Here is a 27,639-nt window from a genome sequence, read left to right as displayed (position 1 = left end):
AGTCTGGCCCACACATCTTCTACGAGGGAGAAGATTCAGATATAGAGCTTTTCTCATAGCCAGGGGGAACCCCTAGCTTTTCAGGCTAGATACAGTGTTGCCCTCCTTGCTCAACACAAAGCCCCCTCATTTACTTGGCTGAAGAGGTAATTGCCAGTCTGACCGCATGGCAGATTTGGAGATCCAGATGCACAGAGGCCCCTGATGCGACCTAGACCTGTGCCTTCTAGTCACTCACATTGATCTGGAAGGATATCATACATACCCTCATGGCCGCTTGGAGCTGAATCCAGGGTTTCTCATCCGTAGTAGTGGCCTGGAGAGCAGCCTTCATGGAAGTGGGACCATGGTTTTTTCTTCACACTCAAAAGGGCCTTCATGCTCTCCGGATTGGTTATGCAGCCTCACTCCATGTCTACTTGATGTATTTTCACAGGATTTTTGTCCTGATTTCATGTATTTTTGTCCTACCTAATAGAAGTTCATTTTCTTGCTGTCCTATTTTTACCATGCAAATGGTCAGAGGAGTTGCATGTTTTTATGATTTTAAAGTCAAATCATTAGCTCAGCTTGGGGGACACGTTCAGTGACCTACAAGAAAATCAAAACAACTGGAAGAAAGTAGGAGTTGCTTCAAAGCTAGCTTGTCGGTATGGCTTGACAGAGGAGTCCATTGTCCTATGATGCTGACTTCGTAATAGCGGGGGTTTTGCATATTCTTTTTTGCAGGGCAATGAGCTTGCCATCGTCACCCACTCCATCCTCAAAGAGTGGTGACTTTGCTGCTTTTCTTGATGCGGAGTTATTGTCTGTCTCCTCAGATGCTAATTCACAATCTTTAAATGACGGGGACAAGGAAGATGATAGGGCGGCAGAAGAAAGTGATCAGGATAGCTTATCCAAATTAATTTCCAGGTATAGACTTAATGGGTCTTTTTCTTTAAAGAATAAAATAATAGATGTAAATGAAAAATGAAGTGGGACCTCTCTCCAAAAGGTATTGCCTAGAGAGTATGCATCTTCTTCTGGATGCATGGGGGGGATATGGGTCTGTGGATTATTCCTAATATCTTTTGAAGAAGCAGTGAGAGTTGAAAGTAGATGGTAACCCTGCTAATGATGTTGGCTTTCATTGTCATGGGCACCTTTATCCATTTGTACCATTGGTTACAATGATAATAGTCACATCCAGGTAAAATTCACATACATTCAGTGCCTCAAACAAGATCCCGATGTATGTGCCATATGCTGCTACGGGGTTTGTGCACAGGGGCTACTTATAGCATGTTTTCAGAGTCTGGAACATGCTCTTGGCGCATTGAAGTGGCTTCTTGATTTGAATTTACAGGAAAAGAAAATGGGCAGACGACGAGTCATATGACTCGACAAGGGCTTGCCCTAGTGCAATTGCCAGCACTGGGAAGATTAAGTATCGAACTAAGGAATTGGAAGGTAAAGATTTGGTTCATTTGATTATGCTTGGCAGCCACGTGTAAGCCATCCCTCGCTGCTGATTATTATTGCGAACAACAATTTGATCTGACCGTTGTTTATGCTCAGGTAGTAAGCAATCCGTGTCAGTCAACAAGATTTGTCCACCTCACCCTGGATTTATGTGGGGTGTGTGTATCCGTTGTGGTGCACTGAAGCCACCAGATGAATTTGATGGAGGGGTTGTAGCACTTCGATACATACATGAGGTTAGGTCCTCTATTACACTTCTATTTGCATGTTGTACTCCTAAAACTCAATCTCCTGCATCGCATGGGAGGCCATCGTGTGTCCATAGTGCACCTTTCTTACTATCAGTGAAACCTCACATTTTTAGTCAAGTGATAGTATTTTGGCTACTTTCAGGGCTTGGAGGTAACTCAAACAGAGGCAGATCGCATGCGAAGCAATGAGCTTGAGAAAGCTCTCTCAAAGAAAAAACTTATCTTGTGCTTGATTTAGACCATACATTGCTTAATTCTGCTAGGCTTGTTGAAATGCCATCAGATGAGGAGGCGTACCTCTCCTCTGTTTACCGTTCAAATAGTCATCTTTCATCTACTGGATCTGCTGGTGCTGAAACAGGTAACAGCCAAATTCTGTTGCATGGTGGGATAGGCAGCAGCAGCTTTTTGGTTTAAGAGAGACATGTACAGGCCTGTCCACCATTGTGGTTTAAGGCTGTAGGGTGTTGGTATAAGCCATCTTTTAAACATACAGATGCATCTTGATGGCATTACTCATTTTTAAGGCACATGAAAAAAGGGCTTTGTGCAAGGTTATGATTCCATAAAGCCTTAAAACAGGATGGCTCTCCTTTAAGAAGCGGGCTTTAAAAAAGATGATTGATACAATATGAGTTGCATGGAGTATCCGTTTGAGAACTGCATCTTATTTGAGCTGATGTCAGGAACAAACATACACCGAAAGCTCATTTAGCACAAAGATATGAGGCAGTCAAGCACTGTACATTTATGGGCCAATGTGGAATTCTAATACCCAGTAATAGATTGAGAGTCAAACGTGGAGTTTTCCATTAGTCTAGCAGGTATGTGTGCAGTGTGTGTGCTTGCCCACTTGAAAAAGGGGGGCACAGAAGGGGGAATGTTTGAGGTTCGCACATGGCTTGCTGTTAATGTGACATTTTTAATCCTTCATTCATGGCTTGTATCTCTCTGAGTGGTTACACTTGTAAGATCAAGTTCTCTAGAGCATGAAAGACTTGGAATCCTCATCCAAGAAGAACTATAATAGAAATGGACAAATGAATCTGAGGGAATTGGTTTGTAAAAGTTTAATGGATAGTTATTTTTCCAGAAAGAGGTAAATTCTATTAATGCTTGAAAACGCCATACAAACAGCTTCCAAGAGGAGCTGTCGATGAAAATCACAAAGAAAAAACAGGCTGCCAGCTATAAGAAAGCTGCTTATTTCCGGATCTCATGGCTCATTGCCTAGAGAGATTCCGAAAGGAGCTAGCAACCAAAGTGGTGGTCTATACATCCAGCGAATACCCTTTGTGGATAGGGTGTAGAAGATTTGTGCTGGCCATGCCTGGCAAAAATGCTCTCAGGTCGCTCTTGAGCAAGGAGTACCGCGCTCCCAAATGGCGTGCAAAGTGAAGATGATATCTTGCTAGATGGCTACTAGGGTAGCCGTCGGAGAAACCGGCTGGCCTCCCATCACCCGACTGCATCGAGCGACCCTGATGTTCCAGGAAGTAATGCTGGAAATTGTCTCTCACACACCATCCTCCGGTAGAGGTGGTGGGCATGAGCAGGAAGGCTGAACTGCATCATGGATCTCAATCCGGAAGACTTGCTGTCGATGTATCCTGTAAGCTAGAGAGACAAGGTCAATTGCAAAGGCATGTCCTCCCTCCGTGAGCTAGGCCGCTATCCCCAAGTGAAGTCCCTACTCATCCTCTATGTTGTAGCCATAATCCTGAGGGACACCAACCATATCCACTGTGCGATTGGGCAACCCCACAAGCAATCAGGGGTGGTCTCCAAAACTCTGGCTGTACAGCCAATGCATCTGCCATCTACTTGCATCTGCTCCAGGCAAGGGCGGATGTGTACACTCTCGTGAGCCATCAGCCAGAAGAAATAGGAGATCTTGCATGGGTGCAAGCAAGACGAGGCCAGATGCGAGAAATAACCTCTCTTGAAACATCCTGCTCTAACCAGTGGTGTTCCCTCGAGGGGGACCATGCTGGTGCTTGGAGCTGTAAGCGGTGTTCGATGTGAGTAGTGTAAGAAAAGGAGACCTCCTCCACCCGGTCCGAATGTCCTATGCGGGTGGGCTAGAACCACTCTCTTGGATCCCACTGAATGTCGCATAAGGGTCTACCCTCTCATATCCACAAGCGCCACACTGTTCCCTCCGGGGTCAGACCATGGTGGGATCAATATACCAAGTCTTGCCCAATCGGCCCACTATCTTGACCCTTTGCCACTCTAGATCCTCTAGGTCCACCTCTGCCTCATCATCCACCTCTAACTCCTCTTGCAACGAGCCTTCAAGTCCCACCCTATGAAATCAAGACTGGTGGGATCCGGGAGACTCATGAAAGAAGCGTATCCGGAGCGGTACCCCTATCCATGAGAACTGTGTTGACCAGCACTGGGGGGTCCAAGGACCCCGTAATCCCTCCCACCATGAATTTGGGATCACCGCCTCGATCTTCATCATCTTGGTACCTGCTCCTCGGAGGGGAGAGAGGGCTTGTTTGCAAGCCTCTGTCTCTCGTTGAAGCCGCCTCCAAGCCCCAAAGGATCTATCCGGTCCATTGTCCCACTATGCCCATCCAATGTGAGTCTGCTGCCCAAGCATGCACCCCTCCGAATCTTTGATCTCTAGGTGCCGTACAAGCGGTTGTCTCCCAAACTCCTGTCTACATGACAGCCTAGCGTGTATGAGTCCTCCTACCAATCTCTGCCCCACTTGGTAGAGACGCTACATCAATGGAGAACCCTTCCTTGACAGAGGGGCCTTGGAGAAGATCCACTTGTAGGACTGCTTCCACTGAAGCAGGCATGTGGCAACAGCCACAACCTTCAACCAAGGTCCAGGATCACAAATAGAAGCCTGCAAGCCCTTTTTATAGGCAAGACCTACAGCTCCATCAGCCTCTCTCTATCTAGTTCTCAAGCCACACCAGTTCCAGCCATGATCAGCCAGGATGGCCTCTTCAGCCAGAATATTTAGTTGGAAGCAGATGGTGGTGCATGAGCAGCCTCTCCAGTGATGATTCTTCAATCTGTATGTCAGTAACAGTCATCTGCATGATGTAGTGCAGCTTATGCATGCTTATACTCTCTCTCTCTCTCTCTCTCTCTCTCTCACTCACTTTCTGTTAGCATGTTAGCTTTTGCTTTCAGTTTTTCAGTTTTTCAGTTTTCAGTTCTCAGCAAGGGTCTTTTTTCTTCTCTTTCATTTTCTCTTTTATTTTCTGTGTAGAGTTTTGATCTTTAGAACAACAAAAAATCTAAATTTGTATGATTGGACTTATTCTAGTCTTACAAAGGTATATCTCAGCAAGGGTCTTAGTGAACCCTTTGCTTCAGCCCTCAGTGGCTAGTATGAGGTACTTCTTGGGTTCGCACTTTGTCTCATGGGCTCATGAGGCCTCTCGCAGACGCTTATATATCTTTCTCTCTCTCTCTCTCTCTCTCTCTCTCAGTTAGCATCACACTTCCCGCACCCAAAAGTGATGTGAGCTTCATGCTTGCTGCATATCAATTCTTTTCTTCCTTGAGTTTTTGTGAGGATCATCAGCAGTAGGGGTAGAGAGTGGAAGTGGGACTACCTGAGTTAGCCTTTCCATGATTCCTCTACATCCTTCAGCCTTATGGGGAGATCACAAATCCAACAGAATTAAGTAGTGTATTGTGACGATCCGCTCTGGCAAAGTCACCATGCATACATATGAAACGAGGAACTGGGGATGCCATAGTAGCTAGTTCTTGCTATGTGTGATGGAGTTTATGGTTCTCAACGTTTTTTTTTTTTTTTCCAAAGAAAGGAACCTTCTATTAATGCTTGAAAGACTTCATACTAGACAGTAGTCCGAAGGTACTGAGTATGGAAAAAAACCGGAAAAGGTTGAAAGAAGAACCAGCATGTTCCATATGGTTCTCAACCTTATGAGTGATTATCATGAGATTGAAATTGCACTATGCATTGTGTTTTTAGAGGTTGAGTTTGGGCATGTTCCTGGATTCATCTAGATATATGCATACATATGACAATGAGGAAGTGGGGTCCACACTCATAGGTGGGCCAACTGTTGAAGCAGCCCTTACATCAATTGATCTGCTAGTCATGATGCATGCAATGATGCACATGGAGGCACAGCAGCTAGAGGCCTTTCTCGCGAGGGTCTTACAATGCCGGGAAGCGTGTGCCACAAAAGAGTGATGGGATAAGGAGGCAAAGAAGAACAAGGACCAAGAAGGTAAAGAAGAGCAAGATCAAGCATTGATTTTGTCTTTGCTCTAGGCTAGAGCGGTTGAGCTCGCAGACCATCCCCATCCCCATCCCCAACAAAGTCCTGAAAGCTCAATTTTGGCAGATATGATAGGAAAACATAATCTTTAGTACTCTTCTATTGGCTCAACCAATTCCAGAGTTTATTTTCCATTGTGCAGACACAGGACCATGAGAAGTACACCCTCGTGCACTTGTTAGGAGAAGCCATCACTTCGTGGCACAAGTGGCACATGGAGCACCTACAACATAGAATTGGAGTAGCTATATATGATGGGAACGAGCTCATGAAGGAAATTTTCCCAATTCTTGTTATTGCAGTACATGGACCTGTCTTTATATCTCGTTACTTGAGCTGACACAAGGGGCCCCAATGTTGGTAAACCACTTCGTGAATTGATTCACTCAAGTGGCTATATTGGGGACTGGATCAGCAACTTTCTTCATGGTATCTGTTCATGTATCTATGTCGGAAGCTTGTGGCCGAAGACATACAACATTGTTTATGAGCTTGCTCAAAACTTTGAGCTCATGAGCAAGGTGAGGATACAAAAGGTTCCTTAAACAAAAAGTATCAGGAGACCTCAGGCCAAGGGGCTTCCAAGATCAGTAGCACTTGAGATAGCAAGTTCGTAATAGACAGGAACTGTATGACGGTTCTCTCAATGTAGAGAAGCAGAGACATGACAAGGAGCGTCTTTGTTATTATTGTCATGAAATAGGCCATAATGCGAAGCATTTTCCCCAGTTGCATCCCCCAGCTAGTGCAGCCATCTTAGCCTTCCTTCCATTTGGATCTGCTGCAGTCCCAAGAGCAGTCTCTGTAGTCTCACAGGTGGCAGAAACATAGCAGAAGCGAGACCCTCCAAGAGAACTAGTAATAGAGATTCTCATTTGTTATGGATACGTAGTAGGACTCAAGGTCATGATTTGCTTTAAATGGTGGAAGTTTGGAGGATTTGCTCAAGCTCAACCTTCCCATAGAGCAATCAACCGAGATGCTCAAGTTTCAGTGTGTTATGCTTAGCAACTAGTCCGTCACTAGGCAGTAGCACGTGATTTCGAGCTTTGCATTAGTAGGATTAGAGAGACGGTGAGATTTATTGTCACCTAGCGAGGCACAACAAATATCATCTTAGGTATGTCTTGGCTTGTTGACAATGGAGCATTAGAGCTGACCTCAGGCAATCCTCATTGCATGTGAGGTAGGCTTGCAGGTATTGGAGCTATCCTACATGTGTGAAGAAATGACACCCATAAGATTACCGTTACTGCAATGAAGGACTCAATCCAAGACTGGAAGGTATGAAGCTGCTGCAATAGGTTGGTATGAGCTGCTGCAGTAGGTCCTATCTAATGACTTGATACACATGGCAAAAACATCCAGGATTTAGAATAATCTATCCCTCTTTAGACAAAATATTGTGATCCTCCCTGTGAATTGTGCACACCGGAACCTATCGCTTGTGTTTCGTGTGAGTTTTGGAGGAGGACAATGCTATTGTAGGAGGCCTATTGTCATCCATCTTCGTATGTATGTGACGCTTTGGAAAGCTACATCTAACTGCGAAGTGATGCCCCAAACCTTGGAATCTAGGGTTTGCTCTGAATGGTGCAAGAAAGAAAGAAAGAGTTTATTAAAGTCTTCGGAAGATTGATGGGTCTATGTGTTTGTGAAAATCCTGATACAAACAAATTGTGAGGTGGAGCTACTAAATGACATTCACACCAACGCAGAATGCAAAACGCTAGTGCTAAGTACTACATAGTCATGTTAGAGTGATCGACTACACATCAGTATCATCATCTTCATCATCATCCTCCTCCTCCTCCTCATCATCAGTTCATCCAGGTGGATGAGACGACGGGAGCATGAAGTTGGCGATAGAGTGCTGTCGGCTGCTCGCGGGCGTGGTCCTGTGTCGTCTCTTGGTCATAGCTCTGCGCCTAACAAGGGTTACAGTGATCCCTGTCGGTCGAGCCTTCCAACTCTGTCAGAAGAGCTGCAGCACTCCAGGAAGGAGGTGGGATGCCTGGGGCAGATAGGCGACTACAAGCCGTGGAGATCTGGCCAGGAACAAGCCAGGAAAAGACCACGAACAGGTCAGTAAAAGGCCTAGGCCAGTTGAAGACTGCCACATGGCTAGGCGGTTCTGGTGCAGTGCAGGGATCAAAGAGCTCAAGGTCTTCACCATTGGCTGTCCTCAACAGCAGCAAGGAAGATTGGATCAAGGGAGGAAGCTTGTGCCTCTGTTTGGGCTGCATTCACAGCAGCAGGGAGGTCAAGGTTCCATAGCAAGCTCTACCTTACGAGAGGCTTTCTAGGAGGTTAAGTCGGAAGGTGTGATTGCGGGGCACACATACAAGGTCCACTCAAGCTCTAGAGAGCACCACAGGCCTAGTGTTTCGGAATTGCCGAGGTAGGAGGATAGCTTTGTGTATGTATAGGGGTCCACTTTCCACATCTAGTCAGTGCTCCTGTAATAGAGGGTGAGACACTGGACATAGATTTTGTATTGTGTCCACATTGGACAGAAATATATTTTGCTGGATCTACATCTCTGTTTTGAGCATTGTCCAATTACTGTCTGCACATCTATGCATAGTACACATCAAGGGAAGAAGTTGTGGATTTGAGTATACCATTATGTGAGTTCCTGGGCTCTATCATTCCACTCTGAGGTTTGCTTTGGCTGTGCATACCTTGTGTTGTGTTCTCTAGCACCTTCCGGTGGTGCCTTCACTCAAGGTTGGGTTAAATTTTTGGATGGCTGTTTCCAATACTAAGGTTGGATTTTCAAGTTTTTTTTGATACTTCCCTTCTGGTGATAATTATGACTCAGTGCTTTTGGCATTTATTTTTTTCATTGTTCTTTTCCTGTTTGGTTATTCAAACTTATGGAGCTAGTCTTTTCTACGCTTGGGTGCTTTGTTTTAACAAAGTGAGGCATTTGTTGTTGACAGGAATAGTTTTGCCACAAGGTGAAAAGCAAAGTAATAGCAGGAGCATGAGTTTGTATAAGTTTAGAGACGTTATGATGTGGACCAAGCTTCGTCCTTTTGTCCTTAAGTTTTTGGAGGAGGCAAGTAAGATGTTTGAGATTTATCTTTATACAATGGGTGAACGCATTTATGCATAAGCTATGGCAAACTTACTAGATCCAAGGGGGTGCTTTTTTGGAAGTCGGGTAATATCTCAAAGTGATAGCACGCGCCGCACTGCAAAGGATCTCGATATTATGCTAGGAGCAGAATCAGCGGTTGTTATTCTTGATGATACAGAAGGGGTGAGACATTTTGGTTCTTATCTCTGTGGGTCACAGGACGTTAACTGAACACTTTCCTAAGTTTCAGAAAATTTTCAAATGAAGATGGTGTTTTGTTTGCTCTGCAATTTCAGTTGTATAGTAATTTCTCTAACGCATGGACTATACTGCACACATTTGCATGTCCTTGATTGTTGTTTATGTGAATCTTAAGGGAATGTGATGTTGATGTTCTTGTTGGATGGGTACTGTCCTCCTGTTGTTTAATTCTGTATTTCAGTTAATTTGGTCTCAGGGCACTTGTAGGGTCTCTTGCATGAATCTGTCATTGTGGTATGGTGATTTCAGGCACTCGTGTTTATCTGTAATTAAGAGTTGATTAGGAAGGCATGAGAGTACACTGTTTAGGAAAGCATGTGCTTCTGATATTGTATCCTGTTTAACGAGATTAGGTTGGACAAATAAATTGCCAGAGGTTGGAGGTTTTCCAAATGATTGTATTACTGTTGATGTTAGGAAAGTACATGAGATTACACCTTTCATGAGCGTTATCTAACGATTATCAAGATGCTTTAGCAAGCTCTTTGAAATCCTAATAGTGAAGTTACTTATATCTTGATTTTAAAGCCAAGTTAGATGTGATTAACTTCGACACTACTGCCTTGACAAGATGTGAAACTGCATGTTAATTTTGATTGTATCCTTGTGTGAAAGATAAACGTTCTGCAACACAGCAGAACAGGTCAGCAAGTCAGATCAATCTGTGAATCAGATAAATGTTTTGGATTGCAGAATAATGTGGAGAACTCCAAGAGATGTTGCAAAGAATGTCCTCTTTTGCTCCCTGCTGCCCCTCCTTGCCCTTGACCATCATCTTCATACACCTCCTTCCTCTCCCTTGACCACATTCACTGTTGCTTCACTTTGCCTTGCCATTCCATCCCTGTCTATTCGTCATGCATGCCTGTGCCCCCTGCCACGGCCCACTGCTTCCACCCAATGGCAGCTTGAATTTCGCCTTGCTGCTCTGACAGTGAGCTCCCCCCCCCCTTCCTATTCTGCCTCCCTTTGCCGAGTTTCCACACCTTGCTCATCATTCCGCTCATTTGAGATGGTAGCGGAGAGGCTTTGAGACCCTAACCGTCTACCATTTCTGTTTTCTGTCCCAATTTTTGCCTTTTGTCCCCCCTTAAGATTTTTTATGGCTACTCAGATTGTTAGGACCTTGCAGCCTTATTGGGCCTGTCATGTGCTCCCGCTTCCAGGCTTAGACTCCTCCTTGTCGCCAGACCCCCTTTTCACCTTTTGTTTTATCCCCCCCCCCTTTCCTTCTCGAGCTTGGTCATGGCGATTTGGACTGTCAAGACCTTGCAGCCTTGTAGGGGCTTTGCAACATCCATAGATCTCAATGTGTGGGTTCGAGGTTGTCCTCCCTTCCCTACTTTCTTGGTTTTCTTGACCCTTCTTCTCTTCACATTTGTTCAACTTTCCTTGGTGCTGTCCCATCCTAACCCACAACTTTTTAGTTTGTCTCTTGTCCTTTAACCTTGACCCACTGGCAACATTTAGGGAGTTGGTTTTGCCTAAGAGAAAGAGCATCCTCGACGCCCATCACCATCCAAATTATTGTTTCTGTAAAGGACAAACAATAGGTTGAGAATGCTGTACAAGAGCTTTAGGAGTCAGGACCAAGCAATAGTAGGGCACAATTGGCCTAAGCCCCACGCAACGTTAGGTTTACATTGGTTAGTCCAGTCTCGAATTGGAGGGTGATGACATCCACGTCGAAAGTATTTATGGTTGGGGGTATCTTTATTGCAGTTCAACAACATTCACTCTCCTTAGCGCCTACTTAAGCGGAGCCCAATATATCTAGAGTCACAAGTGACACTTGGTTTCTCATTCATCAATATTACAGACTTGCTTTGATAACATGGAGACCAAGCTCCATGTGCCATGATTTCTACTCATCGTAAGATTCCGAGGGTCACTAGGGAGTATAGAGATATTACTTTTCGTTGATGCATACTTCAGTATATCTTGGAGATACCCACCATGATGTTTTTGGTTCTCATGGGTGATGGAGTAACCAAGCTATGTCTAGTTGCTGTGCACTTAAACTCTCTTCCATAAGAGGTCATTTGGAGTCGCAAGCGAGTTCAACCTCTCTTTCTCTACATCTGCCACAAAGGAGAGAATCCCTTCCTAGGGCACCTTCAGCTGGGGTTAGATCCGACTTTACAAATCCTACCAATGAAAATGCCATCTAACCCTTCTTTAAGAGGGGTAGTACAACTCCAAGAGTGCTTAGCTAGCCTAGTCATGTTCCTGCTCCCCCTATCATAACCACTTCCTTCCGTGGAGTCCACGCAACCTTAGAGCCTTCGCCTTTCTTATCATTAGTAGCCTTTTTTGCACTCGCCAATAGCCTCTTCTTGCATAAATAACCCTCTCCCCATTTTTTCCATATCTTGCTCTGAGAAGGGTTACCATTTATTGCCTAGCACAGACCCCTCCATTGTCAATTTCCTTGGAGTAGGGGGGAGTCCCCAATGTTGTCTTCTTCTCATGGTGTTTTGTCACTTGGGCTATGAAACTATGTGGCCATTTGGCAGAATTATCCCATGCCCTAGAGCTCACAGTGGTCTTTTTCCACTTTGGGAAAGGGGGTTTGTAGTGTAATAGTCCTTCATTTCTGTGGTTATCATTTTTCATTTTGGAATTATTAATTGATCATTAATTTTTTTGTCTACATGCTTATTGATTACTTTGTGTGAGTTCATGTTTCTTCACACACATCTAGGTTATTTTCAGCAAATCCAACATTCAGTTTTAGTGATATGAATTTCCATGGTTTTCACCATGTGTCTTCACTATCTTTACTATGGTAGTGGCATCTTTCATGTGGCCACAACTGGTACTTTATACAATGCTGAGCCAGTCACTGTAGGTGATGGATGGGATGGTGGAAACTAATGCATGAGCTGGATTCCACACTGGGTTTTAGTTTGGGTTAACTCCGATTTGTCTAGCATGAGTTATGGTCCTAGTAAGCCTAGGCCAAAATGTTTGTTCTAGGTCTAACTATCTAACTAATTGTCCGCATGGGGCAAAAAATTAAAAGAAGAGTCAACTTTTAATTAATTACTTATCCTCTCATCAAGCTACCATGTTTGGATTAGCCTAAATATTCTAACGACAATTAGATGCAAAGGATAAAGCCAAACCTCTTGCTGCAAATCTAGACACCTATTCTCCTTGCTACGTGCATACTTGTGATTTAGACATCAGTTTCTAGCAAGGTTTGTCCTCTTCCCTGAAAGTGCATCAGCAACAACATTTTTCTTGCAAGGCACATGCATAATTCTTCTATGGAACATTGAAAGGAAGTTTGCCCACCGTATGTGTTTTTTTGACAGCTTTCTCTTGGTGAGAAAGTACCTAATGGATTGATGATCTGTTTGCACATGAAAATCAGCACCTAAAAGATAGTGTTTCTAGGTGGAAGGAGCATGTATGACAACCAACATCTCTTTCTCATAAATCTGTAAATACATTTCAGCATCACTGGGCACCCTACTCTGATATGCAACCACTCTTGCATCCTGCATAAGCACTCCTCCTATGCTGTTCCCACAGGCATCACATTGGACAGCAAAGGGTTTGCATAGATCTGCCAAAATAATGACGGGATAGGAGCATAGCTTTTCCTGAAGCTGTTCAGAGGTTGCAATTTCCTTGGCACCCGACCTGAAAGGCACTCCTTTCTTCTGTAAAACATGGAGGGGTGAAGCTATCTGTGCAAAATAGTGGATGAACTGCATGTAGTACAAGCATAAACCTAGAAAGCTGCGTACTTCATGAATATTCTTCAATGGTGGCTAATTTCTAATTGCTTCAACTTTGGTAGGGTCCATCCTGGCTCCATCTTTGGACACTATGTTCCCAAGAAAGTAGATCTCATGCATGAAGAACTCACTCTTCTTAGCATTGATAAGCAACTTGTGCTTCTTGAGCTTTGCAAACACAACTGCTAAATGCTCCTTATGCTCAACTTCACTCTTAGAGAACACTATGATATCGTCAAAGAAGGTACTCACAAAAGCTCTATGCTCTCCGAAGATTCTGTCCATCATTCTATTGAAGGTGGCAGGCGCATTTGTCAACCCAAATGGCATCACAAGGAATTCATACAAGCCAATTGTGGTTCTAAAAGCTGTCTTATGCACATCTTCAAGCCGTATTCTTATCTGGTGATAGCCACTCTTCAAGTCTATACGGCTGGACATAGCAGATCCCTCTAGCCGATCCTAGATGTCACTGTCAGACTAACTGTACACTAGATTTAGTTGAAAATGTAGAATATATACAAACCCATTTAGAGTCAGGGTTAGGGCATCTAACTCTTTCCTTTATAACACTCTATAAGTGTTAGTGCTAATGTAGAATATATACAAACCCATTTAGAGTTAGGGTTAGGGCATCTAACCCTTTCCTTTATAACACCCTATAAGTGTTAGTGCTATTCACATATGATCACATGATGTTGAGCGTGATCTCTCAACAGCTACTACATTGAACTTGCACGAAGCAAGCTTCGCTCATACTATCAGACGTTTCCATTTTTCAGCGAGCTCTAAATTTTTGTACAAGCTTGACAAAAGCAAGGGGAATCCCCAGGCTAAGATACCAAACAATGCAAACACTGAAGGGCAACAAGGTGGAGCAATAGTCCCAGCAAAGCTAGGATTGGCTTACTCTAACACTCTCCCAACTTTACTCATAGGTCACTGTAGTACTACACTTTATCGGCCTTAATGGCCGACTAGTTAAATTCCAAGTATTCAAAGATACAAAGCCAAACTAGTTGCAAAAGGATTTGCACAGCAATATGGTCAAGATTATGATGAGACTTATGCTCCAGTAGCAAAGATGGATTCCATACGGTTCTTGATATCACTAGCAACACTCAGCAGATGCAATGTGTATCAGCTCGATCTCAAGAATGCATTTCTCAATGGTTCAATGGTTAACTAGACGAGGAAGTGTACATGCAACAACCAGCAGGTTATGTTGAACCAGAAAAGGAGAATCAGGTTTGCCATCTCAAGAAGAGTCTCTATGGCTTAAAGCAAGCACCTAGAAGTTGGTACAGCAGAATCGACAAGTATTTTGCTGATCTGGAATACATGAAGTCCAATGCAGATCATACTCTCTACTACAAAGTTCAAGGGGAAGACATTACTATTGCACTTTTGTACGTAGATGATCTGATTGTGACCGGAAGCAAGGATAGCACTAGGGGAGAATTGGGGTCTCAAAACAGCCTCATAAGGAATGGATTAAGAAATGGATTAAGCTAAGACCAAGTGAAGTCACTATGGTAACCCATGGGCTAAGGGTTCCCTAGCATTTACTCAAGTGGCATGGGTACCTTTATTTTGAAATTCATCAAACTTGGCCCTTGGATAGAGGTGGATGGTGGATGAATCAAAGGCCTAGGATGCTTAAATTAGTGGGAGGCACCTTTGGTGGGCTCCGAACTAGCAAAGGTTGACAAAATAGAGGTGTAATAAAGGGGGAGAGGTCGCCATTTGTTATGGACCATCAGATCTTGGATAGATCTAATGGTGGAGATGAAAGGATCAAATAAAGCACCTAGATTGAGGCACATTTTGGAGGCTGTAGATGGAGGCATTGAGATCAATGGTTGAGATTTAGGCGCATAATGGACAATGCAAATTTGAGCACCTTTTTCTTGCATCTCCACCCTTGGATCTCCTTGAGATCAATGGTTGAGATTCCAATGCCTTTTCCTTGCATCTCCGCCCTTAGATCTATTTCTAGATCGATGGCTTAAAATGATCCCCCTTCTCTTTTGATCTCATCCATTAGATCCTTGCCATTTTAAAGGGTTTAGATTTGATCCTTCTATCCTTTGATGGTATCCATTGGATCTAATGGCTTGGAAGGTTCTACCTGTATGTTGGACTTGTTCAAGGCGAGTGCATGCTCACGTGCAATGGTGATCAATTGCTCGAGGGTTTTCCAACAAAGTTTTGGCGACTCCTTCAAGCTACTTGCATTCCATGGCCAGCAGAAGCTCGAAGAAATCAATATTGGGTAGCACAACAATCGAAGAGTGCACACATTGATGTTCAAACATCGCCAATGACGATTGTCCCACTACTACCCAACAGGCAAAAGCGCGCCTACAAACCATGGTCGATAGAAGATGAAGCAGCATTGCTTGAGTTGATACAAGAACATCTAGACAAGCCAACAAGGACAATCGTTGTGGTTTTTAAACTACAGATGGGCCCTAGGAGGTACACTATCAAAAGAGTTTGTAGCAAAATTTACAGAACATGGTCAAGCACTCCCAACAAACAAGGCATCGGATCACAAGAGCTAGTAATGGCCCCACCAAACACAAGACCCAGGGTGGTGCTCCCCTCCCCTTGCAACACCAAGAGGAAACATACAAAACTAAAGGCAGGGTCGACCAAAATGCAATCCATTTACCTTAACAAAATCAAAGACACACCGAGTTTTGAGTGCACAAGCTACGACTACCTCACGTTCAAATAAAAAATGAAGCTAGCAAAGGATGAGCACAAAGACTTTATGAACAATAACAACCTCTGGGAACAACCAGCAACAACTGAGGAGACATACATATGCTCCCTTTGCTACAATTGCATCAAGACCAAAACAATGCCAAAGTTCTGTTGCCGCACCTCAAAATTTCTAGCAAAGACAAGCTACACATCTTTCTTTAAACAAGGTGGAAGAGCGCCTCATCTCCGTAAGAATACCTTTTGCTTAGATCCGTCAATTAATGTATGAGGACCATCTTGGACTACATGGAAGTGTTGTCAACGTGTGTTGATGTCGAGAGGGCCCAAAGATTGCTACCTCATTTCATTGATGATAGTGTAATAGTTGTCATTGCGATAAAGTGCCGGTTGCAATATAGCCACAACTATGTGTTTGGGTTGGTCTGTCCAAACATTACTATGCGTGCACCATAAATTACTGAGCACCCCTTTGTACAGGGAAAACAACGTCTAGGTCAACACCCCCTTGTACAGGGAAAACAATGTCTAGGTCAACACAATGTGGATGTAGCATATCAAAAACCTATAAGAACATGAAAAGAACGCAAGAGTTTCTATTTCTGACACAAGAAATGAAGAGACACATCAAACCGAAGGGACCGGCACATTGGTGCATGGTATTTACATAACACAGCAAGTAGTAGATTTTGAAGATAAACCCATAGACGTTGCTCTAGCAAAAGGGTTTTCACCCCTAGGGCTACTTTACGACAAGCACTACAAAGAGCTAGGATTCTCAACACTACTCTATGGACAAAAAAGAGATTACGGGACAACAATAATCAAAACATACTAGGACCTTGTCAAGTGGGAGCTAAGTCACAAGGACCACTCTGTATTGAGAACCTGTTCTTCAAGACCATGAAAGTCTTGGTCCAACAAATACTATCTTCAATTTGAGTTAGAATGCGAAAGGGCCAGTTCCAAGGAATAATTTTGAAAGCATAGGCAACGCTTGTGATACAAACATAGAGCAATTACAGCAATCTAAAATAGGTTACCAAGACTTCATATGCCTATGCACATCAGCTGACTACAAGCAAAGGTTGAAACAAAATGTGTTTGCGATTCTTAGGCAATTAGGGTCGTCCACATTCTTCGTGACATTCTCTGCTGTCGAGAAAAGGTGGGAACCCCTACTGTCTTGTCTGCGCAAACTCTATGCTGGCACAAGGACTGAGGAGCATGCAAACAAACTAGCTAACAACCAACTCATTGTTCGGTTAGATCCTATAACGACAGCGTAGTATTATGCACATAAATTTTGGGCCATGAAGACATTACTACAACAAGGTAGCATATTAGACCCATAAAGGATGTTTTTTTTGTCTCACTGAGTTCCAGAACAGAGGTAGCCAACACAACCATGGACTATTGTGGGTAGAGGGTGCACCTGCTTTTGACAGAATAACACCAATGTCCTCGAGAAATACGTGGATGACCACATTTCAACAAACGCCTCCAAGCTACCGTTGCATTTGATAGATATACAAACACATAGGCATAGGAAAACATGTGCCAAAACAAACAAGAAGTGTTCGGTTTGGTTTCCCACGTCCACCTCTTAGAGAAACACACATGCCAATTCCTCTATAGAGCAGAACTCACGAAAGTCAATACAAGAAAAATTCAAAGAAGGTTTTCACTATGCTACAAGACACTGACACACAAGCACTCAACTTCGACGAATTCTCGGTGAAGTTACAAATGAGCGAGAATGATTACATGCTTGCACTACGAAGCACCATTTCTAAACTGTCCCTGTTCTTGCAAAGGCAACCAAAAGATTTAAACACAAACAACTTCAATCCCACGATCTCGGCACTATGGCAAGCAAACATGGACATCCAGTTCGTCATGAACCCGCACATAGCAACTTCATTACTATACATCTTACACAACAAAGATTAACAAAGAAACAAACAACACAATCAAGGAAGCAATCAAGCTAAGATCCAAAACAACATGCCCGCAAACAAGCGTATTTGAAAAGTCAACAATGCCATACTCAACACGCAATATATCAACGCACAGCAAGCCGTTTACCTCTACCTTTCACTACGTCTTACCAGAGCAACCAGGAACTTCATCTATGTAAACACGAGCGCAATAGAGGAACGAACACTCCTGTTGAAAAGGTCACAACTTTAGAGGCTTGACCTCGGTCAACAACACGAACGTGTTCTTCGATGACATCATTTGTAAGTACGCTACGCTTGCAAATACCTTGGACGACATATTCTTGGCAGCATTCGCTAGCAAATTTGATGTTGAAAATGGTCGTGAACGACGTTTCGACATACAGAGCATTCGCTCAATAGCATACACCCAACTTGGCATGACATGCACACTACTAGTAGTGGGATAATCTATGAATGAAGCAAAGTTCAATAAAATGGGTTCATTCCCAAACATACCCACCCAGAACAATACTGACAACACATCCACGTCAACAAAACATCGACTCTCGATGTTGACGAGTTTGACCTCTGTCAAGAAATGCACTTCAAAGACACCGCGAGGCTGCAAACTCATGCACAACACAATCCAAACTAGGGTGCGAGAGGCTACTAAAGGGGAATGAATGAAGAGAATAATCTATAATATGTTGATTATAAATTAACAATGAAGAAAGGATGATAGGACGGTGTTTTCAAATACCTGACTATGAGTATCATGAATATGTAAGAGAATGATATATTACGTAAATCTCAATGAGTGTATTTGTATTCCAACCGTTGTCATGATTTCTTCCGTCATTTGCCGTGGAAATCTTGTCTCTACCTCCGAAGCGATTTCTCTATGTGAGCGATGGAGAGAGATATATGGGAGGTGGTGCTCTCAGAAAGTGTAACACGTGCGGACGTTTTGGCGTGTTTTGTGAATACATGCATTCTTCTGTACCGTTTTCGATTCCCTTGGTTTTCTTGTTGACACTCACGCACGAGGTGGGTTGGGCGCATGTGAAAGAGGGGGGAATGGGGTGAACATCCAAGCAGGTGCCTGGGTGCTTGGGTGTAGGACGTGACGGGCGTGAGACCCCAGCAAACAGGGGAGACGTGGTCGTGGAGACCCCTTTGTGGGGTTAAAGGTCACTGTGCCTTAACCCCAGCTATGTACAATACTCAAACACATATATAAATGAATGAAAAAGAAGATTAGAGTGGTTCTGCACCCACCAAACTTGTGTGGCTCTCTGTCTCTCTCTCCTTCTTCCATTCTTGCTTCCGTTGTGAGCACTCTTAACTGGTATCAGAGCTCGGGTGATCTAGCTGAGCGTGCGTGAATGCTTGGAAGCTCAGCAGCTTTGTGGGAGGAAGGAGAAGCTTTGTGGGAAGCTTTGTGGGTGACTTTACTTGCATCCGAGTGTGCAGAGACCTTGGAGGAACCTTTGGAAAAGTCACTTTGGCTTTACGAAGTGGTTTTGAGAGCCTGTTAAGAGCTTTCAAAGAAAAAGTCGTTTTTTGAGCTTTTCCATGTTCCGTTCGATGACAGAGACTCCATATTGACTTGTAGAGGCAACTATTGCTTGCTTTTGGTGTCCACTTACTTCAGGAGCTTGGAAACACCTTCATTCTTGAATCTGGGATCATTTCATTGGATTTCTGACTCACTGTATCAGTTCCTGCGTTTTTTGCCCGGGTGTTGGAACTCAAGTTTGGAGCAACCATTTGCAGATCTGTCAGTTCCGGTGGACTCAGGAGGTCCTAAAACTTCTATGTTGCTCATCATTCGCACTCCGGTGGAGTTTACAGATAGCTCTGTTTCAAAAAACGTTTTTCAGTCTGTGTGTTGGACCCAGTGATTGAGGCCACGGTTTCCAAAATCGTCTATCCCATTGTGTTCCGAACGCCCAAAAACCCCTACCTATCAGTTCTTGCGCGATTTGGTGGAGGATTTTCAGAGTTATAGATCTCTGTGTATTCGATTTCGTCTCTCTGTTATGCATTTTTCATTCTAAGGTTTTGAAACCTTAGATTTATGCCACATGGCAGTGGATAAGTGTTGACTCCCATTTCTCACTCATCGGTTGGTGGTTTTTGGGCCGAGGCAATGAAGACTGCAGTGCATGTGATCAATAGATCACCTAGTAAGAGTTTGGATGGTGGTATTCTTGAAGAGGCATGGAGTGGAAAGAAGCCCTCTTACTCTCATTTGCGTATATTTGGGTGTGAGGCATATGCACATGTGCCAAAAGAGCTTCGAAAGAAGCTAGATCCTAAGTCTAGGAAATGCATCTTTCTAGGTTATGGTGAAAGTGGAGAGATGGGCTATCGTCTCTGGGATCCAGAAGCAAAGAAGATCATATGCAGCCATGATGTGGTCTTCAATGAGAAGAAGATGCATAAGGCACCCATGAGGGATGTGGAAATGAGGAGAATCACTTTCCAGGATGTGAATCCACCTGCCTATGTTGATAGACAGCAAGCTGTCCATGCACCAAATGTGCAAGAAATGGTACCACCTAGTACTCCCACAGGTATACAATCAAGGGTAGATGATGGATCATCTATTGGTGGAAATGATGAGCCAAATGTGGCTGATATGCAAGTGGGACAGCAAGCTGAAATGCCCTTGAGAAGATCATCTAGAGTGTCTAGACCGCCTGATAGGTTTGTTCCAGGGGTAGACTATGTGATGCTTATTGATTGCGGGGAGCCTTCTTGCTACAAAGAGGCTATGATGCGTGAGGATCAACGCAAGTGGGAGTATGCTATGCAATCAGAGATGAGTTCACTTATGAAGAATAAGACTTGGGACTTGGTTTCTTTGCCACATGGAAAGAAAGCATTGCCATGTAAATGGGTCTACAAAATGAAGGTCACAGGTGATGATGTGCCTAGGTACAAGGCCCTTTGGTTGCTAAAGGATTCAAGCAAGAGAAGGGTGTGGACTTTGATGAGATATTCTCTCCGGTTGTGAAGATGACAACACTTAGATGCATGCTTGGACTAGTGGCAGTAGAAAATATGGAGCTTATGCAGATGGATGTCAAGACAGCTTTCTTGCATGGGGATTTGCATGAGGAAATTTACATGGTGCAGCCGGAAGGCTTTGAAGAAAAGGGCAAAGAGCATTTAGTTTGCAAGCTAAAGAAGAGTCTCTATGGTCTTAAGCAAGCACCTAGAGAATGGTATCAGAAGTTTGATGCTTTCATTCGGTCCCAGGTTTTTAGAAGGAGTGAAATTGATCACTGCCTCTACACTAAAAGGGCTAAGGATAATAGCCTGATAATCTTGGCACTATATGTGGATGATATGCTATTGGCTAGCAAGAATACTTATGAGCTAGATGCTTTAAAGGCCAAGTTGCATGAGGCCTTTGATATGAAAGATTTGGGATTTGCAGGTCATATTCTTGGTATGCGCATCACGCGTGATCGGAGTAGGAAACTCCTTTGGCTTTCACAAAAAGAGTATGTTACAAAAGTATTGCAGCGTTTCAATATGGAGGGGGGGAAGGCAGTGAGTACTCCATTGCCTCCATATGTGAAACTGAGTCATACAGATAGTCCCAAATCAGAAGAGGAGAGGGCCATGATGGCCAAGGTTCCTTATGCATCAGCAGTTGGGAGTCTTATGTATGCTATGATAGCTACTAGACCAGACATTGCATTTGCAGTGGGAGTTGTTAGCCGGTATATGGCTAATCCAGGAAAGAGGCATTGGGAGGCAGTTAAGTGCATCATGAGGTACATGAAGGGTACCAAGGAGATGTGCATTTGCTTTGGTAAAGGAGACATGCGTGTACTTGGGTACACAGATTCAGACTATGCAGGGCATGTGGATAGTAGGAGATCCACTTCTGGTTATGTGTTCACCTTTGCAGGTGGTGTAGTGTCGTGGATGTCTCGTGCACAGAAGTGCATTGCTTTATCTACCACAGAGGCTGAGTATGTTGCAGCCACAGAGGGTTGCAAGGAGGCTATATGGCTTGATCGGCTAGTGGGAGATTTGGGGATTCATACAGGTGTACCGACATTGCATAGTGATTCCATGAGTGCTATTCAGCTAGCACGGAATCCGATCTTTCATGCAAAGACCAAACACATTGAGGTCAGGTACCATTTCATCAGGGAGGTACTTGAGGACAAGGGCATAGAGCTTGTCAAGGTTCATACAGATGATAACCCTGCAGATATGCTGACGAAGAGTCTACCTAGTCAGCGGTTTGAGTATTGTCGTGTATTGATGGGCATTGGATAGTATGCTCAGTGGTTGTTCTCCCTTAAAGGCACATTGTCCTTTAAGTGGGAGGTTGTGGGGTTAAAGGTCACTGTGCCTTAACCCCAGCTATGTACAATACTCAAACACATATATAAATGAATGAAAAAGAAGATTAGGGTGGTTCTGCACCCACCAAACTTGTGTGGCTCTCTGTCTCTCTCTCCTTCTTCCATTCTTGCTTCCGTTGTGAGCACTCTCACCCTTGGTACGTTTTTTGTCATAACTTTTGCATTTGGACTCCGATTGAGGAGCTTCTTAAACTGTTGCGTTGGGCACATCGTGCTCTTCGAGGCTAGGGCAGTGGATGCCTACGTTGGGATCCCAATAGGGAGTTATTTATGCTAAAGCCAGCGTGGGGCTTGGCTACATTTGAGGGACGCAGAGTCACCTTGGGGCCTCCCGTGACTAAGGGAGAGGTGCAGTACCTTACACTTGGTATCAAAGCCTCACTCTGAGGCACACGGTGGAAAACTGTGACTCGAGGGAGGATCTTACGGCTTGTGGGCATCAACCCGGACAGGATGCTGCACCAGAGGGCTAGAAAGGATTGATGAACTACCCAACAAGGGTAAAAATCCAGGTAGGAACAACAAAACCAAGAGGAGAAGAAGAACTAAAGGAAAAGAGAAACTTGAGACCTTGGACACGGGTCGTGAAAAGAAATTGGACGTTGCGAAAATGGCCAACGCGGCTAATGACAGAAAACGTGATACCACTGGTGATACCACCAACGTAGGGCTTGGAGAATCCATTCATGAGGACAAAGACGCTTGTGTGGATTCTAAAGATGGTGTGGATGAATTCCTCAATGTTGATGATGAAGAAGCTGGAACTAGCAAGGCGGACTAACACGAAAGTGCTTTTGCATGGGTAAGCCAAAAGCTTAAACAGGGGGATAGGGAAAGGAAGCAACTGTCGAAAAACATGAACAGGGTTCAGAACACGTTGAAAGAGTTAGTGACGACCCTGGGGAAGGGTCAGCCAAAGAGAAAGAAGTTAGAACCTCTGAGGAGGAGGAAGACCAAGCTTGAGGTGGACTCAAGTAGCGACTCTGAGGTCAATGGGAAGGCAAACTATGACAAATATAAGCCGCAGTTGCCCGAGAAATACGTCGAAGACAGGGGTCTCTAGCTGTCAAGAAATGGATTAGGGAGATGGAAGATTACCTGGAAATGGCAGAGGTCCCTCTGCCTACGCGATTCCATCTCAAGATCGCCGTCAAACAATTGTCAGGAGAAGCCCACAATTGGTTTCTAGTCGAGGAGGCTCATGATGAGGTAACTAACTCGAAGGAACTAAAATCGAGAATGAAGGCATACTTCATTCCCCAAAACGAAGTGTTCAAAATTCATGATGAATGGAGAAACCTTTGCCACAACGATGGAAAGCTCAGAGAATGTGAACCGATACAGGCAAGGCATGATCCAGGCCAGAGACATGACGAAAGTAGACCGATTACACGGGTTCTTGTATGGTCTACAAAACTAGACTCGCCGTGAGATTGAGAAACAAGAACTTGAGGATTACGTCATGGCCTTGAAGATGGCTAAAAGAATAATCCATCTAGAGGGGAAGAGATCCTTCATGAAAGTGAATATTGGGGGTGGCTCGTGGATGAGCAAGCCCACTCCTAAACCTGAGGGCAAGTCAAAAAGTGTCTTGTCAAATACTAATGCGGTGAGCTCTAGTGGAGCAATGGTGACTCGGAACCCGATGAGAGGTGGCTACGCTGGTCGAGGGGGCTTCGCAAGTAGAGGCGCCAGGGATATCCTAGTCCTGGTTGTCTGGGAAGGAAGCATCCTCGCCCAGGATAGGGGCATGCACGATAATGCAAGATGCATGGCCGCGAGAGTGGCAATGGGCATACCCAACATCTATGTCAATGCACAGATGAACAACGTCCCGCAAAGGGTAATGATTGACTCGAGGGCCACACACAATGTGATCACCCTAGAAACAACTAAGCGCCTGAAGATCAAAACGATCGATCTAACAGATATTCAGGTGGCATTTGGGCAAGGAAAGTAGGACTATGTGAAGATAGCATGGAACGTCCCATGCCAAATTGGAGAATGGAAAGCCAAGATGGACTTCTTAGTAGTCCCCACGGATTCGTATGAAGCTATATACGGAATCAAATGGTGGGACAAGTTTGTGATTGCAATGATGGGCAAGAAAGTGGATTCCTTGATCCTAGACGTGCAAGGACGTGGAGTCCAAGTGAAGTGCATCAGATTAGGGGTATTGCCCAAGGATGCGAAAGGTCTTATCAACGAGGGAAAGAAACCATCAGTGGCCACAGGAGTCATAAATAGGGCTTCTGACAACCTCATAAGTGCCAAGCAATTGAGCAAGGAAGTCAAACGAGGTGCGGAGGTGCACCTAATGATGATGTGCATGGTAGAGACCGACCATGCAAAAGTAGCATTTGTTGTAATGCATCCAAGGCGAGCCCAAAGAAATCCAGTGGATTGGATATGATTTTGGAGGAATTTGGCGATGTGATGCCAAGGGAACTCCCCAAAGGATTACCGCCACGGAGGCATGTCGACCACTGAATCGAGTTGATTCCTAGCAACGCACCACCAGCAAAGGCATCGTATCAAATGAACGATGACCAACTCAGGAAGTTGAAGAGGCAACTCAATGAACTGGTTGAGAGCGGATTCATCAAGCCAAGTAAGTCTCTGTACAGGGCTCCAGTCTTATTCATGACAAAGAAAGATGGAAGTTCCAGATTATGCGTGGACTATAGGGTGCTCAACAAGATCAATATCATTAACAAGTATTCAATGCTGCTATTGGATGACTTGATGGATCAGCTAGCCGGGGCTAAGTACTTTAGCCGAATCGATCTAAGATCAAGTTATCACCAGATAAGAATCACAGATAAAGACATTGAGAAGACGGCGTTCAAAACCAGGTACGGGAGCTACTATTGGCTAGTCATGTCTTTTGGACTTACCAATGCTCCGGCCATGTTCTATACCATGATGAATGACATTTTCAAGGAGTACCTGGATGACTTTGTCATCGTCTATATTGATGACATATTAATCTTGAGCAAAACGATGGAAGAACATGAACATCTGCGGAAGGTGTTACCAAACTTCGAGAGCACAAGTTCGCCAAGCGCGAAAAGTACGAGTTTGGGGCAAGCGAGATAGATTTCTTGGGGTTCGTGGTGGGAAAAGATGGGATCAAAATGGATCCATCCAAGATTGAAGTAGTGAAAGAGTGGGAGGCACCAAGAACAGTACGCGGAGTACGAAATTTCTTGGGATTTTGTAACTTCGACCGAAGGTTTGTAAAGGAATACAGCAAAGTTGCAGCCCTTCTGAATGACCTTTTACATAAGGAGGAAAAGTTTGATTGAAATCTTGAGTGCAGTAAGGCATTTGGGGAAATGAAAGAGATCATGATCGATTCACCTGTGTTGAAACTCCCAGAGTTTGACAAGCCATTTGAAATACACACAGATACGTTAGACTTTGCTCTAGGAGGGGTGCTCATGCAGGATGGGCGCCTGGTGGCTTAGAAATCGCGAAAGTTGGATGTAGTGGAGCGTCGATGGACGATGCATGAGAGAGAAATGTTGGCAGTAGTGGAATGTCTTCGGAAGTGGAAACACTACATGCAGGACAAGCACACCAAGGTGTTGACTGATAACATTTCACTGAAGTATTTTCAAACTCAACCAAAACTTTTTGCAAAGCAAGCGCGCTGGCAGGATTTCTTGGTGGAGTTTGATATTACGATCGAGCATAAGCCAGGAAAGGCTAACGCAATGCCACATGCATTGAGTAGGAAAGATGAGCTGATGGCAATTAGCATTGTAAAAGGGTCTCTCATGGAATGGATCAAGGAGGCCATGGAACGAGATGTGGAATCTCAAAAACTGCTTCAAGATGTGAAGCGGGGCATCGTCCCAAGGGGAATGTACAATGAGGAAAACAGATTGCTCTATGTCTATGAGAACCGCTTATCCATCCTGGATGACTTGGAGCTCAAGAAAGCTTTGTTATGGGAGTGCCATGACTGTAAGCTTGCGGGACATACAGGGCAGAACAAGATGCTTGAACGAATGCACCCAATGTTTTTCTGGCCCAACATGCACGACAACGTAGTGTACGTACGTACGCACATGTCCTACTTGTCAGTTTGTGAAGGCCGACGGAACCAAAAGGGCAAGCAAGTTGCGGACCATGCCTGTACCATCAAGGCCATGGGATGTGGTGAGCATGGATTTCATCACTTGTCTTCCCAACTCTCATGGCTACACCGCAATCATGGTGGTGGTAGACGACTTCTCTAAGCATGCCCATGTCATTCCTATCAAATCGCCCATCACGACGAAACATGTAGCCCATTTGTACTTCACGCATATTTTCAAGTACCATGGATTGCCCCTTGCAATCGTCTCCGGGACCCTAGGTTTCTAAGTGACATGTGGACTCAACTCTTCAAGATATTGAAGGCACAGTTGCATTTCAATCCATCGTATCACTCGGAGTCTGATAAACAAACCGAAAAGGTGAATCAAACCGCAGAGGATTTCTTGCGCAACTATGTTCAAGTGGATCAACAGGATTGGGTGTTGCACTTGGACATTCTTGAGTTTCACTACAACATGGTGCACCGGAGCACGAGCTTCACGCCATTCAAACTGGCAATAGGTAAAGAAGTTATCATGCCAGAGGCTCTTGCATCAGGGGTTACAAAGGTGGATGATCCTGATGCAGAGGAGTTCTTGAATAGATGGCAAGAAAGGTTGAAAATTGCAAAGGAAAGCTTGCAAAAGAGTGAACTACTCATGAAGAGGTACCATGATAAGCGCAGGCACCTGGAGTTCTTCACTGTCAAGTTGGCACTTGTGAGAGCTCTCGCAACATTAAGCTGCCGCAAAACATGACCCCAAAATTCAATCATCGAATCTATGGACCGTATGATACTAGTGATGTATGTGCTTAATGAGGTGACCTACAAATTGAGGTTACTGCCGGAGGTTGCCATCCACAATGCTTTTCATGTAAAGTTGTTTCATCGTTTCTATACAGATAATAAGTTTGGTAGGAAGGTCCCCCCGTCATTCTCCAACACTGTAAGCTCGCCTTATGAGCCGGAGGCAATTTTCAAATACAAAATGTTACGAGGTAGAGTAGAATTTTATGTTAAGGGTATAGGCCAATGACGGAATGCAAGTGGATTCCAAAGGCAATTATGATTTATAACTATCTCGACATGGTTCTCAACTTCTACAATGCTTGAAAGGGACTTCAAGCTTCATTGAACTGACAAGAGTATATGGGAGGTGGTGCTCTCAAATAGTGAAACACATGCGGATGTTTTGGCACATTTTGTGGATACATGCATTCTTTTGTACCGTTTTTGATTCCCTTGGTTTTCATGTTGACACCCACGCACAAAGTGGGTTGGGTGCACATGAAAGAGGGGGAAACGGGGTGAACGTTCAAGCTACGTTTGAGGGACGTAGACTCACCTCAAGGCCTCCCACGACTTAGGGAAAGGTACAATACCTTTCAG

The 27,639-nt window shown here is 44.2% G+C and overlaps 1 pseudogene across 1 annotated transcript; it reads left to right on the top strand.

Annotated features, from left to right (window-relative positions):
* Positions 1–733: 733 nt before the first annotated feature.
* LOC147889973 (RNA polymerase II C-terminal domain phosphatase-like 4) lies at positions 734–9,263 on the top strand (annotated as a pseudogene). The gene is made up of 5 exons (XR_015542809.1): positions 734–915; positions 1,349–1,452; positions 1,561–1,700; positions 1,858–2,076; positions 8,947–9,263. The product of XR_015542809.1 is annotated as an RNA polymerase II C-terminal domain phosphatase-like 4 (transcript).
* Positions 9,264–27,639: the final 18,376 nt, after the last annotated feature.

The sequence above is a fragment of the Dipteris shenzhenensis genome, chromosome 19 (genome assembly GCF_047967505.1).
Source record: "Dipteris shenzhenensis isolate YYH24624 ecotype China chromosome 19, Dip_SZ_1.0, whole genome shotgun sequence".
Lineage (NCBI taxonomy): Eukaryota > Viridiplantae > Streptophyta > Polypodiopsida > Gleicheniales > Dipteridaceae > Dipteris > Dipteris shenzhenensis.
The sequence above is the reverse complement of the archived record's forward strand: the minus strand, read 5'-3'. Positions and strand labels throughout refer to the sequence as shown.